Raw genomic sequence first — 18,291 nt, forward strand, 5'->3', positions numbered from 1 at the left:
AGACAAGGTATGAAATAGTTCTCGATTTTGTAATTAGAGCTAAAAATAGATCAGTATCTTTTATTCCTGCCTTTTTATACTCCTCTTCCCTTTCTTCAGAGGCAGGAGAAAAGAGGGGTGGGTTGCTTGTATTTCTACACAGATGGATTAACTGCCCTCTGTGAATTCACATGAACGTTTATAAATGGCCAAAATTTGGCATCAGTGGGTAGTAGAGTTCTGTTTGTAAAAGGAATACTGTCAGGTAACAGTTTAATCTCCCAGTAATCTTACCTTATTTCTTAATATCCTTTTTATCATTAAAACTGTTTAGCATAGAAAAAAGGTCTTTCCAGGAAAATCAAGTGACTGGAAGATAGTGGAAATGACCAAATGAAATAGGATCAGAATGAGAATTAGGAACATCAAGAAGGCAAGTGTAGGCAGGGTGTAATGGCCCCCATCTATAATTCCAGCATTTGGGGAGGCTGAGGTGGGAGCATTGCGTGAGCCCAGGAGTTTGAGACCTGCCTGGGCAACTTGATGAGACCTCCATCTCTATGGAAAACATTTAAAAAATTAGCTGGACGTGGTGGTATGCACCTATGTTCCCAGCTACTCAGGAGGCTGAAGCAGGAGGTTTGCTTGAGCACAGGAGGTTGGGGCTTCAGTAAGCCATATTCACCCCACTGCATTCCAGCCTGGGTGACAGAGCAAGGTGCTATCTCCAAAATAAATAAATAAATGTTAAATTTGCTTTTCTCTCTTTTTTTATGTAGAATTTGTTTTTTGATATTTACTGAATGTAGTAACCCTACTGTGGTAATGAACACTTCTAGTGCCTTCTAGGCTAAATCAGACAACCCCAAATAAAAAATGCTCCTTTGTGTTTTGATAGGTTGAATTTTTGTTTGCTTAATATTGAGAATACTGGGCGGGGGAAAGATGGTGTTTTCATTCTGAGGGTTGTCCTAAAGAAAAGTGCTACTTAATTTTCAAGAAAATAGGGCCACTTGTTATATAATAAATAACCAGTTCCCATTGGGTCCCATTTTGCAAAAGGGGATAAAGAATTAGACTAATAGCATCATACAAGCCATATTTCATCTATACAAAGTGTTGTACGCCTCTCTATACAACTCTGCTACCCAGCTTGGCCTCACTTTCATACCTGATGCAGCACAATTCAGCGCCATAAGATAAGGAAGCAGTGCAGTTATAAGTGACTAACATGATCTTAGGCAATTTGTCCAAACTTCTCATTTTCTTTATGGGTAAAGATAGTATTCTTATTTGATTAATTTTGTGCTCCACTGGCTTTGAAAGACAAACGATCGTTAAAGATAAAATTGTTTTTGTTCTTTTTCTTATAGGTCCTTCAGTCTTGGAGACTATGAGGGAGCCTCTGCACCCAGGGAAAATGTTACCCTTTACAGGGGGGAAGGGTAAACCAGTAGGGAATACAGTACAATCCCAACCCTACTGGGAGGGGCGGGAGGGAGGTGTTGCCGTCACTGTATTAAGTCGATGTTGGGAAACGTTTTAACATCTGGAGCTTTTGTGGGTGGAAATATGTCTCCAGTTACAACTCCGCAGTGGATGTGAAGAAGCAAAAAAAAAAAAAAAAAAAAAAAAATCTATTCAGTCTACTCACAAAACAGTACATTGTGGAATATTATGGGGAATTGTACCAAAACAAGAACCATATAAATGATGCCTAGGGACAAGAAAGAGGAACAATTCTACAGCGCACAATAAAGGAAACCTAAGAATGGGAGTTACAAATAGTAAAGAAGCTTTTTTTTTTTTTTAATTTAAAGTTTTTTTATATAAGTTTTCCCACATGATGGGGCCTTGTTTTGCATGTTGGTGAAGAACTACACAAACAAAACTAATATAGTTAAAATCAGCTTGCCTTCCCATAGTAGAAGCAGGTTCTTGGAAGTTACAATTTAAGGTACCCCAAAAAAGTTGGAAATAAAGCAAAACAAACATAAACAATGAAGCACCCTGTGAAATGCCAAATGAGTCACTCCTTTTACCTTTTTTGGGATGGGCAGGGAGGGAGGAATAAATGGGGTTGGGCATATCAAACTAAAGATGACATCTTAATTTTGCATTGAACATTAATGTAGCAGATATAATTTGATGGTTATACTTCATTAGATTTAATTTCTAGGCCAAGATGTTATTTTTTAAAGTGCAGTTTATGGTTCAGGCATGCATTCTGGCTCATAGTGGTTGAAAGTAATTGAAATTAGTGGGAAAGTAGCATGCTTGCATCACATAGAGTGAGATTGGTATTCATTTACCTATGTTGCGCCAGTTTGTGTTGCAGTTTACCAATTCAATATAGCCCTGCATTTAAAGTTCCTTTTTAAGATTTGTGGATTTTATTTTTTATTAAGAATATAGATATATAAAGTACTGTAGTTACAGGTAGGCCTTGAAATATCTTTTTTAGGATCTGTTAGGATAAGATTGATATTGTATCGTGTGTAACCTGCACAATGTGGAAAGCTGATATACCTGTGCAAAATCTTTGCCTCTGTGCTGTCAGTGTGATGTGCTTTCTGCATGGTTATATACTACTAGTGATTTTATCAAAACTCCTAAAATTTAAATTACATGGTAAAAGATCTGTAAAAGGCTGCATAAATGTTAGTTGGCACATAAAGACAATTGTAGAAGTTGAAAAATGATTGCTATATTTCAATGTTTATTCCCACTCAACATACTGCCTTCTAAGCTTCCCTTTTTTGTTCAAAGCATGATCTTAAAGATATGTTTAAGTTAATGGATGTAATGCAGGGTTCCTACACTGTATTTTGGCGCATGTTGGTGGCCCTCTGTGCCCTAGATATATGCACACAGGGTGCAAGTTAAAAGCTACAGAGTGAAAGTTGGTTTGGATCCTCTTCATTTCATTTGTTTAGCTTTTCTGTTATTTTTCTCTACTTACATGTATTCCTGTGAATAAATCCTTGTTAAGTTAACCCTTTACTTTTCCTTCCATGTGTATTTTCTTATATACTGTGAATGTGAAAACCTAACTGGTACACTTGATCTTGTGTTCATATGAAAGTGCAAGTCTTTATTAATTTGGATTGCCTGAACAGTGTATCCCATGATGAAGGAAAATGGAGAGATTTTTCTTTTTAACTCTGCTGGTCAGAGATGAAGCCACGCCTTTCCATTTTTCAATGCTGCATATTTAATCTGCAACAAAAATGTTAAGCCATAACAGCCTTTTTATATTTTAGTTTGTCACCTTCGCATTGCAGAATAAATACTGAGTAACCATTTTTATAAGCAGTTGCTCCTCTTTGCATGGTTCTATTCTCTAAAAGTGTTGAATGATACAGCCATTGCACTGAAGTTTGAGCTGTGTGCGTGTGAATTTATACTGTTTCAAAAATTTCAAATGCATGGTAGCATGCAGAAAGGTTTTTGTTATTGTGTGTGTGTGTGTGTATTTTTTTGTTTTGTTTTGTTTTGTTTTGTTTTAACACGTTCTTTCACCTTTCCTCTACTTTGGCTTTGCAAATTTCAGTCTGTAGAGCCTGAAATTAAATTATTTTATAGTGCCTAATATTTTTAAAATTATAAGTTGGATTCAGAGGGTATACAGCATTTTGCTTTCTAGTACCATTGCTTCACTGGGGACTCAAAATTTTCTTCCCTGTTAGTCTTTAGTAACTGAGTAGAGTAGCGGTTTTATTCTTAGATTATAGTGATATTCTGTAGTGTTTCAAATACTTACAATAATATGAGAGCCAGTTTAGTATTCTGGAATAGATAATATTTTAAATTGAAATGACCAAATTCAATTTAAAACACATAAAAACAATCTTCAGTAAAGTTTTTTGAACCTGTGGTTGACAATTCTGTACTGACTAAAGGCAATATTGTCACCTGTCTGGTTAAAAATTAGTTTCCAATTAGGCAGATGAATAACACTATTAAAAATGCACCCAGCTTTGTAGTCACTTGACATTTTTTTAATTTAAATGAAATTTAATTTGAAAATAATAAAATTAGGTAAATCTGACTGGCAACCTGAATTTGTATTGGGATTTTTTGTGTATTTTTCCCCTTGAGGTTATTGTTTCTTCCTAATTTATATTTCAGATACATAGTGTAGAATAGGAATTTGCAGAAGCCATTTAAGTTATCTTTTGAGGTAAGCTCTGATTTAGCATTTATTCTGATAAAACCTAATACATCATGGGATATATATAAAGCAACTTAATTCTTGTGGTGTAGTCTTAATAGTTTTGAATGTTGACTGAATGTCTATGAAATTGTGAGTTTGTCTTTGTTACATTCCAGTGTTTCTGCCTCTTGGCATGCTTAAAGCACGGCTTACTTCATCTGCTCCTTACACACTAAAACGCTGTTAGTGTGCTCAACTACAGAAATAGCCGCTGCTAAGTGATGTAGATTTTCTACTTGAATATTTTTATGTTGTAGGAACCTCAGGAGGTCAGTGTTTACTGTTTTATATATGCCTTCTTTTTCCTGTTTGAGCTTCTCTCTTTGAAGGATTCTAACAGAACAAAGCTGCTGATCAACCTAAGTTGGAAACAGAAAGTGTAATTAATATAACTTAAATGCATGTTTGGCAGTTCCATGTTACAGTCCATTAGTGAGTGAACTTAGTGACACAGGTATTCATTTATTCAGGAAAGAATTTTGCTTTTTGTATTGTCTGATCTCTTCAATGACTTCATACTGTGTTTAAAAAAAAAAATCACTTTTTTATATTTTTTGGTTGGTTATTTCCCAAATAATCAACATGTAAATAATCTTTTAAGAGCCAGTTCTGATGCTTTACATTATTGCTACTTGATTTTGTTACGCAAGTTAGATTTCAGAAGAATAGATTTTAAAACACTTAACCAAGCCATTACATCTTAAAAACAAAACAAGTAGCATACATTTTGTAATTAACATATTGATAAACACTGTGATTTTTTTGGTTAAGACTTTTTCATCTGAATTGCTTAAATTGCATATATTGTAAAATAGGATCAGATGTATATTTTAAACTAATTTCAATGGACTTTCCTCTTGAAATGCTTTGTCTACTCAGTTATAAAATATTCAGATACAAGTTTTATCTCAGGTGAATACTCTTGTATTGTTTTTGCTTTGGTGACATGCTTATAAAGGGTCATCCTACTTACATTCTTTGTTTTTTAGTGTATTTCATTGAGACTCTTTCCATTTAGTCTGATTTTTTTCCTAATATTCTAGCAGACTGGGGTGGTATAAAGCCCTCCTGACAAGCCTTCTGCGTGCAGGTTTAACTGAAAATGAGCTACATTTGGTCCTCATTTTCTTCAGACTCTCAAATAGGAAAGTGGACATTTTTCTCCCCTATATAAAATGATTCTGCCTAGCAGAAAAGCCAGAAATAAATTAATTACATCTTAAACTCTTTAGTCTAAATTTAAGTCCTTTGCCATGAGGAAAAAGTGTTTTTTTGCTTCATATGGTTAATCTATATTATTCATATTGAATGTATTAACAGATAATGGTGCAAAAGCATTCTTCCCAGGGGAAGAGTGTATCATGCATAACTGCAATTTAAGTCCTTCCTTTGATAGTACTTTAAAACACACACAGCTTTGCTTACTGAATTATTTTTGCAAATAATACAAGGCGGGGAAACTAACTGTTGGTACTAGTATTGTTAATGAAGTGTAGGCCTTGGAACCTTCAAGAAAACTGGTCTTCAGATAGTTATGGGCCTGGGATAATCTAAATGAAAGGTCAGATCAATAATGAGCTGTGTTGTTAACAATATTATCTGGTAATAATACCATGCAATATAGCATTGTATACCAACGTAGTGCATTTTATACTGTATTAAATGTGGAGATACTTCTAATGCCTCTCTAAAATTAAATTTAACATAAAAGTTAGTTTTATTCACCTTTAGGCTTTCCAGGTGAGTTGTGACTAATTTTTTCAATCTTATGTAGATCTTTCACCCATTAGCATTATTTACGTAGATAATTCTTTATGCCTAGTTATTATACATATTAATTTTAAAGGTACACATTTAAATTACACAATTGTTCATTGTGGTTTGTATTCCAGAATGTATTTTGTTTTTTAAAAGATGCATAATAGCTGAATGTATGCATGACTTTGAAAGAAGTTAAAATGGTGATTTTTTTTCACCTCTTGTACATTTTAAAACCAAGCCAAATCTATTTGCCAAGCAGTGTATCACTAATAAGAAAAGCAGTTTTTCTTTTCATTGCAATTTTTGTTTGTCTACCATAGAATTTCCTTATACTGTGGCTTGGTATTATTCAAGATTAGCTATTTCGCAGGTCTTACATCTTTCTGAAAGCCTATTATAATATGGTTAGCCTATAAGGCAGTGTTGGTCCCCTTCTAATGTCGGCCTCATAAAGGGGTTCCACTGTACTTTCCGCATACTACTTTGTTGTTGTTTTCCTTTATGGATACATAAGCAAATTGAGCTTGGGTGATTTTTATGGAGACAATAATTAGACAATACTGTATGATTAGTTTTACTTAATAGATTATCATCTTGTGAGAAGAGATGTTTAAAAGTGGTAAATGACTTCATATTACAAAACAGTTTTACACTTAATATGTTAACATTGGGTGCAATAATTTAGTAGCATTAGCTTTAGTTATAAATAACTGGATCTTTCTGCTGACAACTTAGGTTGTATGAGTTACGCTTAAAAGCTTTAAATCTGATGTTTCGTGTACCTGCCACACTATGTTAGAATGTGTCCTTCAAACATATCCTCCTGCAACTTCTCAAACTGTACTAAATTGATATTTCTTGAAGTCTAACTCTGTGCTAACAGATCTCCATTTTAAATAGAATACGGTTTTAATTTTTGATAAGCTGCTGAATTTTAAAGAGAGTTTTTTGGGGCCACCAAATATTTTGGATCATGCAGAGAATATATATTGTACTGTAGTAATTTTGTATTTACATTTGTATGATGTGACATAATAGATGTGAATGTTAATCACTGCTTGACTATGTTAATAAAGTTGTTTAACTATAGATGTTGCACTCTGATTTTTAATGAAAGGAAATGAGTTTTGTTTTTCCCTCTTACCCCATTTGGATCTAGATAAGCCTTATGTTTTGGGGGGTTTTTTCCCTTGTTTTTAGTTTCAGGTTTTGTTTTGTTTGGTTGGTTTTTTTTCCTTAGCTTACACATTAGTACACTTTTGTTGTTGAACATCATTTATTTCTTAAAACGAGTGTTTTCTTATTTGCATAGTATAGTAAAAACCTATTTTTCCACATTTTAACTTAACTCGATGTGTTTTAAACAGTTGATTTTAGGTTCAGCTGTTTGAGGACGGGGGAGATGTATTGTGTAAAAAGAGAATTAAAGGTGAAATTGTGAATATAAAATTTGATGTAAGGATAAATTGCATGAGTGTGTATGAATGTATATCCTGTTAAGCCTTCCTGTATATCCTTCAAACAATTAAGATTTGTAATTTTGGGAATTAACACTTATAAAAGTAATTTTTTTCTTCAGGTTGTAATCCATTAATATAGTTGCATGTTACTAATTAAATGTATATTAACATATTTCAGGGAATATGTGTGCATAACTGTCATATGGTTTTTGTTGTTGTTGTTTTTGAGACCCAGTCTTCCTCTGTTCCCCAGGCTGGAGTGCAGTGGCGTAGTCTCGTCCCACGGCAACCTCTGCCTCCCTGGTTCAAACGATTCTCCTGCCTCAGCTTCCCAAGTAGTTGGGATTACAGGCATGTGCCATTGCGCCCGGCTAATTTTTATATTTTTAGTAAAGATGGGGTTTCACCATGTTGGCCAGGCTGGTCTCGAACCCCTGACCTCAGGTGATCCATCTTGGCCTCAAAGTGTTGGGATTACAGGTGTGAGCCACCACGCCCGGCCTTGTCATACAGTCTTTTATCTGAGATTTAGAACAGGAAAGAGCCTAAGATTACATCAGTACAATGCAAAAACTTTTAAGAGAAATGAGGTTTGGGTTTCTTTTTCTTTGTTACCTGGCCCTGAAAATATTTGAGATACTTCTGTTGTGTTAACAAGAAAAGAAAATTGGAACTTAGATACCGTGTTCTAAAACACATCCTCAAGAGATTAATATTCCAGAATTTTAGGATTTAGGTTGTGGGGAAAAGATAATTAAAATCAGCCTAATTCTTGTTCAAGATTAGAAACCAAAAGTCATTTCTAAGTCGTCACTATTTTAGTGACACTAAAGCCTTATCCATTTTATGCAAATGATCTTTTCCTTCTCAGCTCAGGTGATTAAACCATCGTAATGATAAATGAGTAAGCCTGGCTTAACAATTTTTAGACTGGTGGGCATTCTTGTAATGAGTGCATAATCAGTATAACTCCACAATTTCACGTGGTTCTTTTAGAATGATTGGAAAAGTGGCAGTAGGATCTACACAGCTAACTTTTAATTTCCTTTGTGTACTACACAGTGGAATATGGAATTGCCAAAGCTCTGTCATTTTTTAAATTCTTAATTTCTGAGTCGTGTTAATTTGATGTAAAAGTTTAAGAACCTCCTGAAACATCTCCAGTATGTAGATAGACACAAATAATTTACACATTACAAATTGTAAATTTTTTTTTTAATTGAGAGGAGTCTCGCTCTGTCTCCCAGTCTTCCGTGGCACAATATCTGCTCCCTGCAACTTCCACCTCCTAGGTGATGTTGGCCAGGCAGGTCTCAAACTCCTGACCTCAAGTGAAATGCCCATCTTTGCCTCCCAAAGCGTTGGGATTACAGGTGTGAGCCACCACCCCGGCCACAGTTTGTAAATTTCTAAACCATTGGCAAGAGCAATACAGAGAAGAGTTGTTACACTGAGACCCTTTAGGTTTTTGTGCCAGTCAGTTCATTTATATGCATGTGATTGATGGCAGTCTTAAACGCTGATGTTTTAAATCTTAAGTATTCTTTTCAAGCTTTGTGTTACTTCTTGAAGAACTTGAAACAATTTTAAGAAGGACAAGTGAACAGTTAAATGAATAGTAATAGAACTACCTAGTGATAACTGCTAATATTCTTGTGTACGTACATAAATATATGGTGAGTTTGTTTTTAGTTATATCCAGAATTGTTTAATATACATTGACACCTATGTATTATTCTGTAAGCAATTTATGCAATTATACTGTTGTTGGACATCCCGAAGTTACTGCTAATTTTTCACTCTTAGAAATAAAGTTGTAGTGAGAGTCACAATGCTTAAATGTTTGCAAACATCTGTAGCGATTTCTTAGTGAAACTAGCAGGTCAAAGGTAGTTGGTGTAGTTAAATTACCTTTCAGTTAAATTGTACTAATTTTCATATCCAGCACCAACTTCAGTGGATTCTGTCATGTGTGCTGTAAGTTGTGATTTAATAGCATGATTTTCTAACTTTAGGAAATTTTACATACAAAATCTAGGTTTTTATATTACATATTTAACAGTTGTTTGAGTCTTACATTGTAGGCAGTGTTCCGTGATCTCATGGAGCTTCACATTCTCTTTTAGGGAGACAGGATAGTAGTGTGTTAATGGTAGCAAGTGCCCATAAGGAAAGGAGGTTGGACAACTTTGGTTGGACAAGTTGGGAGGATTGCTTAAGCCCAGGAGTTCAAGACCAGCCTGGGTGACTTAGGGAGATGCCNGGAGGATTGCTTAAGCCCAGGAGTTCAAGACCAGCCTGGGTGACTTAGGGAGATGCCCATCTTTACAAAAAGTAAAAGCCGAGCATAGTATCGCACACCTGTGGTCCTAGCTACTTTTGGGAGGCTGGTTGGGGAGGATCGCTTGAGCCTAGGAGTTGAAGATTGCATTGAGCTGTGATCATGCCACTGCACTCCAGAATGGACAGCAGAATGACACCCTGTCTCAAAAAAAAAAAAAAAAAAAAAAAAAAAAAAAAGTCTGCATGACAGTAAAGCTTGGGAAAAACTTGACAGTAAAGCGTGAAAATGGTAACTTTCTAAACTATAAAACACTACAAGTCAGGATGGCCCAATAGAAAAGTAGGCAATGGGTATGTATAGTTCACAAGCTTGAATTTAAGTTTTAAAGATAGTCACCCCAATCAACTGAAATTTAATAGGTCACATACACATTAACAAAGGTGAAAGAGGTTTGAGGACATACTCTTACCTAGGGAATACAGAAAGACATTCATACATCGCTAGTAGGAGCAAATTAGTACAACATGAAGGAAACATAAATCAGTAATATATTTAAAATATATGTGTGTGTGTGTATAGTTTGACCTATAAATCATCCCCTAAGTAACCTGCATGATAGCCCATAAATAAACAGAAAGGTGCTAAATAATCTTCACATTCTCTGAACTGGCAAAAATTGAAAACTCAGTTGCTATCAGTTGTTAGGATGAATGATGGAGGAATAGGAACTTACACTGATGATTTAGTCCAACTACTTTGGAAACCAATTTACCATTACCCAGTAAGATTGAACACTTGCATAGGCTAAAACCTAGGCCTACCCCTAGACCTATGTTCTACCGCCAAGGTATGTGTACAGTGTATACATGCCTTAGAATAACTTGACATATGTGCCAGGAAACAAGAATGTATATCAGCATTGTAATAGCAAAAAAAAAGGAATAACCCAAATGCCCGAAAGAATGGGTAAATTTTTAAAATAGAACTTGGCCAAAAAAGCCAGTCTCAATTCTGTACCTAAAGAGAAGCCATTTATATCGAAGTTTAACAACAAAAAATACATAGTGATGCATGTATACATGTATAATACAAAATTAAGATGGTTACATCTTTGAAGCAGAGCTGAGAATACAATCATGAACATCTGTGCACCTGGGTGGTGGGCACATAGATATTCTTATTCTTTAAATGGTACATAAATACTCATTTCACACATAACTTCATTGCACCAGAGAAGACCTATTTGCTTACCATGCAATGGCAACATATCTTTATTTATTTATTTTTTTTTAGCAAGTTCACCTTCTATAATAAAACTAGGACTGAGAAAAAAGGCAGTTTTTTTTGTTTGTTTTTGGTTTTTTGGTTTTGTTTTGTTTGAGATGGAGTTTTGCTCTTGTCACCCAGCCTGGAGAGCAATGGCACAATCTTGGCTCACTGCAACCTCTGCCTCCCTGTTTTAGCGATTCTCCTGCCTCAGCCTCCTGAGTAGCTGGGATTACAGGTGCCCGCCAGCATGCCCAAGCTAATTTTTTTTTTAATTTTTTTTTAAATAGCAGAGACAGGGTTTTACCACGTTGACCCAGCTAGTCTCGAACTCCTGACCTCAGGTGATTCACCTGCCTCGGCCTTCCAAAGTGCTGGGTTTGCAGGCATGAGCCACTATGCCCATCCTAAAAAGGTAAGTTTATAACAACACTTAGCATATGATGTGTTAACTTAAGATCATTTCAATCCAGTATTCTTGGGAACAAAAGAGCGTAAGAGCTTTTGTTGTTAAACTCAAGTATTAAATATTTTCTACAAGGACAGATAACATATTAGGTTGGTGCAAAAGTAATTGACGTTCTTACCATTGAAATTTTACCATCTTTACTGACAAAATTCCTTAAGTACTTTCACTTTTTCACTTTGAAGGCACATATTCCCAACTAGAGAAGTATATCTGAGATGCTCTCTTCTTAACACTTCCTTACAGTTTAAAAGTTAGCACTTGTTCGAAGGCCCACTCTATATGTGAAAAGAAAGGAATTAAGGTTACTAAGTCTTTCCCATGTATGCTAGGATTTTACAAGCATTTCTGTTTTTGTTAAACCTCATCCTTTATTTGTCCCTTGTAGGCATGCACATTTTCCTTAAGATTCTTAAAATGAGTTTTATTTTTCTTGAGAGTCTCTTAGGACTCTAAGCTTAAGCTATACCCAGTGATGTATAAATCAAAATATTTCCATTAGAGGGAGCCATTTACCTAGATTAACTCTGGAATGCTAGTATCGGAACAGTATTTTATAGGAATGTAAGGTATGTACATATAATAAGCATATTTCCACCTCTTAAGGTCACTTCAACATGCATTTTTACATGAAAATAATCTTGAAAACATTTTTTAGAGCAGTTTTAAAATGTCAGTGCTATTCTCACCTTGGAATGCAGGAAACCTTCAAGATATTTCCTTAAGTCCAAGTACAGGGTTTATGATATAGACAGGACATTTCAAACGTCAGTGGACATGTGGTCTCCTGAGAATCTTGTGAAAATGCATCTCTTGATTCTTAAAGTCTGGATTGGTCCTGAGATTGTGTATTTCTCACAGGCTCCCTTGTGATGCCTCATTGTTTGTTTATGGACCTCACTCACTTTGAGTTAGCAAGGACCCAGAGAGTTCTTGGAAAATTGAAGTTCCATTTTAACCAACAATAACAAAATAGCATGTACACTTCACAAGATGTCGGAGGCTTTGTGTATTTTGTTTGCTCAAGTATCTCCAGTGCCCTGAACGATTCCTGAAACAAAATAAATGCTCAGTAAAAATTTGTTGAATGAATGAGGACATGTCTAAGTGTTTTATGTATATTAACTCATTTAATCTTAACAGCCTCTGAGGTAAGTTCTATAATTCCTGGCTCACAGAGAAGCAAATAAGTCATATGTAATGAAACCAGGATTTGAACCCAAATAATTGGTCAGTGTGACCCAAGAGCCCATGCTTTAACAAAAATACTGCCACCGCCACCCGTTTTTAGGTAAGTTGTTACCAACATGGTGCTCAAGTATCAGACTGATACAGGTGATTATTGTCCAAAGGCCTGATATATCTGTGTATGGTTGCTTGTTGCTGTCTGATGGTGAGGTTCGCTATGCCACAACATAGAGTCCTGATGATGGTAGTCAAGATTGCACACTGTTGGTGTGGGGAGCACTTCCCCACTCTGATTTGGCTCACACATTGGGGGTGGGAAAGAAACAAGAGAAACATTCCGTTAGGACTCACTTAGGTTTAATGAAGGAACAAGGTGCCCACTAGTCCCTAACCCATTATCTAATTTGGTTAAGTCTTATAGTTTCATCAGCCAAAGGAATGAACTGTCATAATCCCAAATTAAAGATGATCGATAAAGACAGGAGCTCCTCAAGTGTTCATTGGCAACCAGCTAAGTGGAGTTATTTAATATCTATTTTTCAGGCTTTCTGCTGCACCAGAGATCAGTACTAAGCTATCTTCTGTGGCTTTCTGATAGGAATTGCCATTCCAGTTATATCATCATATTGTCAGAAGAAAGTTTTATTTGGCATTGTTACTTTTTCTAATCTTCCAAAGCCACCAATTTAATCTTACTTGCAAATCTGGCAAAAAAAAAAGAAAAATAGATGGCTACTTCAAATTTTTCTATCTACCAGAAGTTTGTACATAAATAGTGGGATGTGTGGTATTAATAAATACATTTACTGTTCAACTAATCCATTTTCTGTCTGCAGCGAATTTGTTTTGTGACTGAAAGTTAAATTCCTGTAGCTTTGTATTTAATACTGAATAATAATGTCCCAATTTAAAAAAAATTTTTTTGGAGACGTAATCTCACTCTGTCACTGAGGCTGGAGTACAGTGGCGCGATCTCGGCTCACTACAACCTCTGCCTCCCGGGTTCTAGTGATTCGCCTGGCTCAGCCTCCTGAGTAGCTGGGATTACAGGGGTGCACCACCACACCGGCTAACTTTTAAATATTTTTAGTAGAGATGGTGTTTCACCATGTTGGCCAGACTGGCCTCAAACTCCTGACCTCAAGTGATACACCCACCTCAGCCTCCCAAAGTGCTGAGATTACAGGCATGAGCCACCGCACCCAGACCCAATAAAAACGATTTTGTTGAATAGGAAGATTCACAGATACCTCAGAAAGCTTCTATCTTCTTCTTAGGAAACATAAAAGATAACCTGTATATGTAAATTCAAAGTTATCTAAGACCTTCTCCTACCTTTTAGATATCTTTATTTCCTGTAATCCCAAAGTCCCTTAAACATATATTCTCCAACCTCTGCTCCCAATACTTTCCAGAAATACTGGGCATACTAAGATTGTTTGTTTCTTATAGTTCTTTTGGGCCTATCAAATTTTCACAGGTTTCTGTGTCATCTGGCCCTTTCTGTGTCTCCCAGCTCAGTCTCCCTCTCCCTCACCCCTCTTCCTCTTTTGGGAAATACACTCCCTCTCCCTGTCTCCTCCCTCTCTCCTTCTCTCTCTTTCCCCTTCCCCCTCCCCCTGCCACATGACTTCTCTGTTCCTTCATCACAGAGTGAGGAGAACCTTAAGGTCTTCATACCATCAGTTTCAAATGTCTGAACTGCTAATCAAGTTCAGCCCACACTCTGGAGGACAAGAATGAAACCTCACATCCTGGAAGGGGAGCATCTACATATCCTATTTGGAATTCCTCTCTAAAGAAGACTGTTCCTTCTCTCTTACTTATCTGTTTAATAATTGATATTAGTGTGGACTCATGAATATTTGTTGTATTCTTTGGATTATAATCTAATACTATCATTATTTCATCACCCAGCTTGTTCTGGGTTAGACTATTGGGAACACTTTCAGATTGGTTCCTGTGTGTGTGTGTCGGTGGGGAGGGGTTGTTTGTTTGCTAGTTTTAGAAACAGAGTCTTGCTATGCTGCCCAGGCTGGGCTCAAACTGGGCCCAAGTGATCCTCTTGCCTCAGCCTCCAAAGTAGTTAGGATTGCAGGCACATGCCATTGCGCCTAGCAGTGTACTTTTGACATACTCCCATCCTTTTTTATTTTGTGTCACTTCTTTACTTTCTGGCACTATATGATGCTCCAGGCTCATCTTGTATATTTCCTGCCCCAGCCGTAGAATTGGCTGTTTCCCTAAGAAGTCCTGGTTCTTTTTATTGGAGGATAGCATTTAGAAACCAAGATCAGGCCACTGTGTAAGTTAACTGCTACTGCCACTGTTCTAGTCCTCTCAGTGCGCAGGGCAAGGAAATAAATATGTGTATATGAACCCATGTATATCCACATATCTACATTTCTCTATTACTATAGGAAAAGAAACATAACTTCAAATATCTTCAGCTATAATCCATGCTAGTCTCTTCCCCCTCCACCTTCACTTTTACTTATTTATAATATTTTTCTGAAAGTAATAAACCTAGCTCCAATTATCTTCAGTGTGTTTACTTATTTGTTCAACTCTAGTAAACGTAGTTTCAGAATTACACGATTTTTGTAATTTTGTAATTTTCAAATGACACCATTTTCCAAAGTTACTTAGGTCAACTCCTTTTTTCATCATTACTTTCAATGAGGTCATGACAAATAAATTCACTTCTCTCAATCTGCATTTCATACTTGGATTCCCACCTCCCCTGATTTCCCGATTAATTTTTCAAATCCATTTGCAGTAAAACTTCTATTTTAACAAATGTAGCAAGACATGTCTTCACTACCCTAGCACTATGCAAAACAGTTCCATCACCCTAAATTCCTTCATACAGGCCCTTGGTAGTCAACCACTCACCCTTCCCTGGCAAGCCACTGATCTATTTTCCAACTCTATAGTTTTGTCTTTTCAATATCATAGAAATTGAATCATATAGCCTTTTGAATCTGGTTTCTTAGCAAAATGCATTTAAGATTCATTAGTTTTGTATGAATCAATGGCTCATTCCTTTTTATTATTAAGTTGTATTCCATTATATGGATATGCTACAGTTTATCATTTTACTTGTTGAACATCTTGGTTTCTATAACAACCATATATAAGCTATTCACTTAGGTAAATATTATTGAGTAAATATTGTTGTTCTTAGTCTATACATTTTGGGGTAATTTTTTACAGGGAAATAAATGTTAATAACTACAACTCTTTTTCCCCCTGAAACACCTGAGAATAAGTTACAGAATGCCCCTTTATCCATAAATACCTCAAACTGTATGTCCTAATATATTCTCTTACGTAGCCATAGAAAAATGATCAAAATTAAGACTCAATTTGCAACTTTTGCAAAGAAAATTCCCAGGTCACTCACTGTATCCAGGTGGCTTTGTCTCTTCATTTCCAATCTGGAAAGATTCCTCAACCATTGTCTCTCATGACTGACATTTTTAAAGAGGAAAAACCAGTTGTTTTGTAGAATGTCTCACGACTTTGGTTCATCTACTGTTTCCTTTATATTGGATCCAGAAATATGCATTGTTGGCAGAAATACTATTCTACAAGGGAAACATACCAATTTGTACCATTATTAGTAATGTCAACTTTGATCTCTACCATGTCTTGCTATCTACCATGTTTCCCAAATGTAAAGTTACTACTTTCTCTGCAATTAATAAATATCTTGTGGGCCAATACTTGAAACTTGCAAATACTGTATCATTTTTTCTTCATTACACCTCCAGTAGTTTTAGCATTTATTGATTTTTCTTGCCTTGAGTCAATTATTACTATGTGGATTACCAAATAGTGTTTTTCTACATTTTTAAGTTGGCATTCTGCTATAGGGAAGGTCTTTCCTGTCCCACTCTTTATTCATTTATATCAGTACGAAGAAATGAATTTTAAGGAATTTTGGCTTTATATCAGGCCAAAATTGGTAATATTTAGCATAAGTTTTTCTTCTCCTCTGCCTCCTCTTTCCTCTCTACTTTCCTTCAGGTCAAAAATTGGTAATATTTAGCATAGGTTTTTCTTCTTTTCTGCCTCCTCTTTCCTCTCTACTTTCCTTCCGCCAGCCATAGGCTTCAGAGCCTTGGTGAGCATTTATTTGATTCAGAAAGGGGCTCAAAGAACTAGAACAAACAAATCCAGTTTGATTTCTGAATAGATTTTTTTTTAATTCCTGGTATCAACTGTACCTTGATATCTTATATTCTAAGGATTAAGTTTTTGAATTACCATTGATTCATCAGAAAGAGAGAGAAAAGAAAATTGGTTAACATATATAGTATTTTAATAACAAGGCAAGGAAGAGACCATGGGTGGCTGCTATAATCCTTTTTCTTTTCTGAAACTACTTAGCACTAATTGACATTTATATCATCCTTCCTCTTCTACTCATTCCATGTTGTTTTTTGGTTTTGGTTTTTGGGATTTTTTTTGAGATGGAGTCTCACTCTATCGCCCAGGCTGGAGTGCAGTGGCATGATCTTGCCTCACTGCAACCTCCATCTCCCTGCTTCAAGCAATTCTCCTGGCTTAACCTCCCAAGTTACTGGGACTACAGGCGTGCGCCACCGTACCTGGATAATTTTTGTATTTTTAGTAAAGATGGAGTTTCACCACATTGGCCAGGCTGGTCTAGAACTCTTGACCTCAGGTCATCTGCCCACCTTGGCCTCCCAAAGTGCTGGGATTACAGGCGAGAGTCACCACACCCAGCCCATACTTTAGAATTTTCTTTTTTGTTGTTGTTTTTGTTTTTGTTTTGAGACAGAATCTCTGTGTTGCCCAGGCTGGAGTGCAGTGGCACGATCTTGGTTCACTGCAACCTCTGCCTCCCAGGTTCAAGCAGTTCTCCTGCCTCAGCCTCCCAAGTAGCTGGGACTACAGGCGCACAGCCACCACACCTGTCTAAGTTTTGTATTTTTAGTAGAGGCAAGGTTTCACCATGTTGGCCAGGCTGGTCTTGCACTTCTGACCTCGTGATCTACCTGCCTCAGCCTCCCAAAGTGTTGGGCTTACAGGCGTACGCCACTGCACCTGGCCAGAATTTTCTTTAGTGAAGATCCATTTATATTAGTCGGTCCTTCTTCACATGGTGGCAGGGAAGGAGAAGTGTCAAGCAAAAGGGGGAAAAGAACCTTATAAAACCATCAGGTCTCATGGCAACTATCACAAGAACAACGTAAGGATAACCACCCCCATGATTAAATTACCTCGCACTGGGTCCCTCCCACGACACATGAGGATTATGGAAACTACAGTTCAAGATGAGATTTCAATGGGGACACAGCCAAACCATTTCACCATTTGTAGTAAATTCCATTTTTGCTTGCCTAATTTTTTTTTAATTCTGCTTTCTTTCTTGAAAGACCTTTTCACTGTGCAGATAATTCTAGGTTGACATTTATTTTCTCTTAGCACATTGAAGATATCATTCCATTGTCTTGAGCCTTAAATTGTTGTTGAGAAGTCCTCAATCTAATTACCTTTTTTAAAATTTAATTTAATTTAATTTTATTTTATTTTATTTTATTTTATTTTATTTTATTTTATTTTGAGACTGAGTTTCACTATTGTTGCCCAGGCTGGAGTGCAATGGCATGATCTTGGCTCACCGAAACCTCCGCCTCCT

At 36.3% G+C, this 18,291-nt stretch overlaps 1 protein-coding gene across 6 annotated transcripts in view; it reads left to right on the plus strand.

The window, feature by feature from the left end:
* The window catches only part of TNPO1 (transportin 1), a 100,150-nt gene extending 93,105 nt beyond the window's left edge, over window positions 1–7,045 (plus strand). For all 6 annotated transcript variants that reach the window (XM_025387084.1, XM_025387090.1, XM_025387088.1 and 3 more), the window contains one exon: window positions 1,353–7,045. The gene's annotated coding sequence lies outside the window, so the exon portion shown is untranslated. The remainder of the gene's footprint in view (window positions 1–1,352) is intronic.
* Window positions 7,046–18,291: the final 11,246 nt, after the last annotated feature.

Source organism: Theropithecus gelada, chromosome 6 (genome assembly GCF_003255815.1).
Source record: "Theropithecus gelada isolate Dixy chromosome 6, Tgel_1.0, whole genome shotgun sequence".
NCBI classification, from domain to species: Eukaryota; Metazoa; Chordata; class Mammalia; order Primates; family Cercopithecidae; genus Theropithecus; species Theropithecus gelada.